Source organism: Capra hircus, chromosome 6, assembly GCF_001704415.2.
Source record: "Capra hircus breed San Clemente chromosome 6, ASM170441v1, whole genome shotgun sequence".
NCBI lineage: Eukaryota > Metazoa > Chordata > Mammalia > Artiodactyla > Bovidae > Capra > Capra hircus.
This window is the reverse complement of record NC_030813.1, coordinates 16,867,144-16,873,921: the sequence shown is the minus strand read 5'-3', so window position 1 is coordinate 16,873,921 and position 6,778 is coordinate 16,867,144.

Genomic DNA, 6,778 nt, shown 5'->3' with positions numbered 1-6,778 from the left:
ACCTTTTGGAGGCCAAATTTCTTTAAAATGTTCTAATTTCATATTAAAGAGAAAACCTCAATCATTTTCTAACTAAAAACATTACAAGGAGGGCTAAAAAGAGATCATGATTGTGAAACGTGTGTCGGAATAATGGTTAAGGTCTCAGTGCTCTTGTATTCTTCGTTTTTTATTTTCTTTTTCTTTTTTAAACCAGAACTTTCAGCAGGGCTGGTTATTCCTTTCTTCTTGAAACTCTTCATTTTTCGATTTCTTGACATGACCACACATTCCTGATTTTCTTCTCTCGCTCAACATTTTCAACATTTCAGTGTTGGTATCTCTGAAGATAGGGTCCTAGGCTTTCTCTTTGCTCTGCACTCTTTCCTCAGGTAGTCCAGAAATGATTCCCTTGGATTTCAGTTCAGTTCAGTTCAGTTCAGTCGCTCAGTCATGTCCGACTCTCTGCGACCCCATGAATCGCAGCACGCCAGGCCTCCCTGTCCATCACCATCTCCTAGAGTTCACTCAGATTCACGTCCATCGAGTCAGTGATGCCATTCAGCCATCTCATCCTAGGTCGTCCCCTTCTCCTCCTGCCCCCAATCCCTCCCAGCATCACAGTCTTTTCCAGTGAGTCAACTCTTTGCATGAAGTGGCCAAAGTACTGGAGTTTCAGCTTTAGCATCATTCCTTCCAAAGAAACCCCAGGGCTGATCTCCTTCAGAATGGACTGGTTGGATCTCCTTGCAGTCCAAGGGACTCCCAAGAGTCTTCTCCAACACCACAGTTCAAAAGCATCAATTCTTTGGTGCTCAGTCTTCTTCACAGTCCAACTCTCACATCCATACATGACCACAGGAAAAAACATAGCCTTGACTAGGCGGACCTTAGTCGGCAAAGTAATGTCTCTGCTTTTTAATATGCTGTCTAGGTTGGTCATAACTTTTCTTCCAAGGAGTAAGCGTCTTTTAATTTCATGGCTGCAGTCACCATCTGCAGTGATTTTTGGAGCCCCCAAAATAAAGTCTGACACTGTTTCCACTGTTTCCTCATCTATTTCACATGAAGTGATAGGACCGGATGCCATGATCTTCATTTTCTGAATGTTGAGCTTTAAGCCAACTTTTTCCACTCTCCTCTTTCACTTTCATCAAGAGGCTTTTTAGCTCCTCTTCACTTTCTGCCATAAGAGTGGTGTCATCTGCATATCTGAGGTTATTGATATTTCTCCTGGCAATCTTGATTCCAGCTTGTGTTTCTTCCAGTCCAGCATTTCTCATGATGTACTCTGCATTACTTTTATTTTTTTGACTTAAAAAAATTGAAGTAATGTTGACTTACAATGCTGTGTTATTTTCAGTTGTACAGATCAGTGATACATATATATATATATATATACTTTATATATAAACATATTCTTTTTGAGATTCTTTTTTCTTACAGGTTATTACAAAATATTGACTATAGTTCCCTGTTCCCAGTTGGTTCTTGCTGGTTATCTATTTTAATATATGTTGTTGTTGCCAAGTCATGTCCGACTCTTTGCCACCCCATGGACTGTAGCCCATCAGTCTCCTCTGTCCATGGAATTTCCCAGGCAAGAGTACTGGAGTGGGTCGCCATTTCCTTCTCCAAGTTTATATATACAATAATGTATATATGTTAATCCCAAACTCCTAATTTATCCCTCTTCTCCCTTTTCCCTTTGATAACCATAAGTTTTTTTTTTTTCTGTCTGTGGGCCTGCCTATTTCTGTTATGTATACAAGTTCATTTGTATCTTTTTTTTCTTTTTAACATATAAGCAACATCATACAATATTTGTCTTTCTCTGTTTGGCTCACTTCACTCAGTACGACAATCTCTAGGTTCATCCCTGTTGTGCAAATGAGATGATTTCGTTCTTTTTTATGACTGAGCTGTATTCCATTGTATGTATGTAGTGCACCTTCTTTATCCATTCATTGGTCAGGGGACATTTAGGTGCTTCCTTGTCTTGATTATTGTAAATAGTGCTGCTGTAAACATTGGAGTGCATATAGCTCTTTATGGTATATTCCCTGGAGTGGGATTGCTGGATAATGCATTACTTTTCACTTGGACAGCATTATTCTTCCTGGTCTCAGTTCAGTTCAGTTTAGTTCAGTTGCTCAGTTGTGTCTGACTGCTTGAGACCTCATGAATCGCAGCATGACAGGCCTCCCTGTCCATCATCAACTCCCAGAGTCTACCCAAACCCATGTCCATCGAGTCGGTGATGCCATCCAGTCATCTCATCCTCTGTCATCCCCTTCTCCTCCTGCCTCCAATCCTTCCCAACATCAGGGTCTTTTCCAATGAGTCAACTCTTCGCATAAGGTGGCCAAAGTATTGGAGATTCAGCTTCAACATCAGTCCTTCCAGTGAACACCCAGAACTGACCTCTTTTAGGATGGATTGGTTGGATCTCCTTGCAGTCCAAGAGACTCTCAAGAGTCTTCTCCAACACCACAGTTCAAAACCATCAATTCTTTGGTGCTCAGCTTTCTTCACCGTCCAACTCTCACATCCATACATGACCACTGGAAATACCATAGCTTTGACTAGACAGAACTTTTTGGCAAAGTAATATCTCTGCTTTAAAATATGCTGTCCAGGTTGGTCATAACTTTTCTTCCAAGGAGTAAACGTCTTTTAATTTCATGGCTGCATTCACCATCTGCAGTGATTTTGGAGCCCAGAAAAATAAAGTCTGACACTGTTTCCACCGTTTGCCCATCTATTTCCCATGAAGTGATGGGGCCAGATGCCATGATCTTCGTTTTCTGAATGTTGAGCTTTAAACCAACTTTTTCACTCGCCTATTTCACTTTCATCAAGAGGCTTTTGAGTTCCTCTTCACTTTCTGCCATAAGGGTGGTGTCATCTGCATATCTGAGGTTATTGGTATTTCTCCCAGCAATCTTGATTCCAGCTTGTGCTTCTTCCAGCCCAGCATTTCTCATGATGTACTCTGCATATAAGCTAAATAAGCAGGGTGACAATATACAGCTTGATGTACTCCTTTTCCTATTTGGAACCAGTCTGTTGTTCCATGTCCAGTTCTAACTGTTGCTTCTTGACCTGTATACAGGTTTCTCAAGAGGCAGGTCAGGTGGTCTGGTATTCCCATCTGTTTCAGAATTTTCCACAGTTTATTGTGATCCACACAGTCAAAGGCTTTGGCATAGTCAAGAAAGCAGAAAGAGATGTTTTTCTGGAACTCTCTTGCTTTTTCCATGATCCAGCAGATGTTGGCAATTTGATCTCTGGTTCCTCTGCCTTTTCTAAAACCAGCTTGAACATCTGGAAGTTCACGGTTAACATATTGCTGAAGCCTGGCTTCGAGAATTTTGAGCATTATTTTCCTAGCATGGGAGATGAGTGCAATTGTGGGTAGTTTGATCATTCTTTGGCATTTTCTTTCTTTGGGATTGGAATGAAAACTGGCCTTTTTCAGTCCTGTAGCCACTGCTGAGTTTTCCAAATTTGCTGGCATATTGAGTGCAGCCCTTTCAAAGCATCATCTCTCAGGATTTGAAACAGCTCAACTGGAATTCCATCACCTCCACTAGCTTTGTTCACAGTGATGCTTTCTAAGGCTCACTTGACTTCACATTCCAGGACGTCTGGCTCTAGGTGAGTGATCATACCATCGTGATTATCTGGGTCGCGAAGATCTTTTTTTGTACAGTTCTTCTGTGTAATCTTGCCACCTCTTCTTAATATCTTCTGCTTCTGTTAGGGCCATACCATTTCTGTCCTTTATCGAGCCCATCTTTGCATGAAATGTTCCCTTGGTATCTCTAATTTACTTGAAGAGATCATTAGTCCTTCCCATTCTGTTGTTTTCCTCCATATCTTTCCATTGATCGCTGCTGCTGCTACGTCACTTCAGTCGTGTCCAACTCTGTGTGACCCCATAGACGGCAGCACACCAGGCTCCGCCGTCCCTGGGATTCTCCAGGCAAGAACACTGGAGTGGGTTGCCATTTCCTTCTCCACCATTGATCGCTGAGGAAGGCTTTTTTTTATCTCTCCTTGCTATTCTTTGGAACTTGCATTCAGATGGGAATATATTTCCTTTTCTCCTTTGCTGGACTCGGTAAGAAAGTAAGCAAATCAACAAGATAATGCCTTAAGAAGCTTTAATTGTGGTAAATGCTTTGAAGGAAAAAAACTGAAGGAAATGATCCTAAGCCAGAAGACTAGCAGCCCTGGATAATCTTATCTTTTCTCAACTCTGTCCTCCTGTTGAATTATTTTTAAGTCCTGCTGCCTCCACTTTAAAATATACCTTTAAATCGATGTGCTATCGCCCGATCTACTACCACCCTGTGTAAGCCTTCTGCATTTTGCCAACACTCTGTAAATACACTCTATTAACTCATTTCCTTGCTTCCCCTTCCGACGCTATGCAGTGTCCCTTCCCTCCTTAAAACCCATCAGTGACTTCCAGCTTTCCTCTCCAGGCTCATTTTCGACACCTTCCATCCCACCCCTACCACCCAGCACACACACACGACACCTATCTCCCTTGTCTTTAATCACTTCATATACAATATTTGTTTCAGTTTCAGTTTATATCCCATAGTCAGCCTCAGAGATGTCATTCTTGACTCTTCTGTTTCAAACAGTTCTTAGTGAATATAAAAAACTAATGTCTCTCCGGTTCCTCTGTCTTAATTCTGTCTTTGTTGGGTCATTATCTGTTTTATTCATCAATGTACCCCAGTGCTAGCCCAACCCTTGGCATATGGTGGTGGTGGTTTGGCTGCTAAGTAGTGTCCGATCCTTGTGACCCCATGGACTGTAGCCTGCCAGGTTTCTCTGTCTCTGGGATTCTCCAGGCAAGAATATTGGAGTGGGTTGCCTTCTCCTTCTCCAGGGGATATTCCCTACCCAAGGATCAAACCTGGGTCTCCTGCACTGCAGGGAGATTCTTTACCAACTGAGCTTTGAGGGTGTATGGCAGACTGATAAATGTTTGTTGACATACTGAAAGGAAAACCCATTTAAAGACTTACTAATCTTGTTTTGAAGATTTTAAAGTTCTTACCATCATTTAGCTCTTGGGTGTTGACTGCCAGCTTACCTCTTAACCATTTTTTTAGGAGAGAAATACTTAGACTCCTTGTCTTTAATGGGAAAGCAAGTTAACATAAAACATCATTTCCCCAAATTGTTTAATTTATTTCACGCTGTAGGATATATAATATTAACTAAGTACCACAAAAGGTCTTTAAATAAAAGACAGACACATAATAGCACCAGAATAAAGATGGATAATGTCAACAGACTGCCCTATGCAATACTTCGTCAAATAACAGAGGTATTTCTGATATCTTTTCTCTTGTGCTTCTCCATCCTAAGACTGTTTGGTTAGGGGAGGGTGCAGAAGTGCCTTCCTCCCCACAGTTTGACGTTCACTCAGCTTGGGTCCTGACCCTATTGATTGGCTCACCCTGCTGAGTGGGTTCTGACCTGAACCTCACTGATTTCTCAACTATCTAGGTTGGATCAAACAAACCACACTGATACATACATGACTGAAATGAGAAAGCACAGCCCACACTAATTCCACTCAGTAGTGTGCTGAGAAGGGTTTGAACAGCAGGTTTTAATGTTTTGGTCAGTGAGAAACATGCCTGTTAGGCAGGGTGGTCGGCTCAATGAGGTGCATAACAGCACCGGGGACCTGAGTCATGTTTCCTGTTTTCTTGAAGAACATTCCTTAACCAAATAAGGAAAGATTTCTATATGCGATAGCATAAGGAAGGCGTTGCATGAGCTCATTCTGCCTGTCCAATCAGGTATCGCCAAGTACCCTGTAACTGAGACAAAGAGCTGACTGTATATAAACCGCCATACTGCTTTGTTCGGGGCTCTCATCTGATTCCGCTGCGTCGGATGAGGCTTGAGCCCTAGCGCGCTAGAAATAAAAAATTCCCTTCTTGCCTTTGCATTACCATGGTGGACTTGTTCGCTCTCTCGGTTGGTTTGGAGATACGGGCTCGGTGCATAACAATGCCAAGGTGAGTGCAGTGTATGTGCCCAGCAACAGAGGTTCTCCAGCTGTTGCCAGACCCAAGTTTGTGTGTCCGATGCACAGCGAGGCCAAACAAACTGAAATGTCAGAGTTTGGAACAGAGGAAGGTCTACAGCAGAGCCAAACAAGGAGAATGGGTCCTCGAAAACCTTGAAGTCGCTGATGCTCTTCAGGGAAGGGTTTTTAATAGACAAAATTTGAGGTTAGGGCTGCAGGGTATGTGACTCTCTAATGCCTGGTTAGTGGGGAGGTAACAGGAGTCTTATGCTCAGGCTGAAGTTTCCATCTTCCACCAAGGGGAGGAAGAGGCTTAGTTCTTACAGAACTCAGAGGTATATTGTTATGGATATTCCCTGAGAAGGAATCAGGACCCTAACCCATTGGGTTTCTTGGCTTCTTGTTGTTGTTCAGTTGCCAAGTCGTGTCTGACTCTCCACGGTCCTGTGGACTGTACATGCCAGGCTTCCCTGTCCTTCACCTTCTCTTGGAGTTTGCTCAGTCTCCTGTCCATTGAGTCATGATGCTATCCAGCCATGACCTTTCCCAGCATCAGGGTGTTTTTCCAATGAGTTGGCTCTTCTCAACATGTGGCCAAAGTATGGGAGCTTCAGTTTCAGCATCAGTCCTTCCAGTGAATATTCAGGGTTGGTTTCCTTTAGGAAGGACCAGGTGGATCTCCTTGCTTGACTGCTCCTCCCCTGTTTCTGCATTCCTTTCCTCCCCTGATTA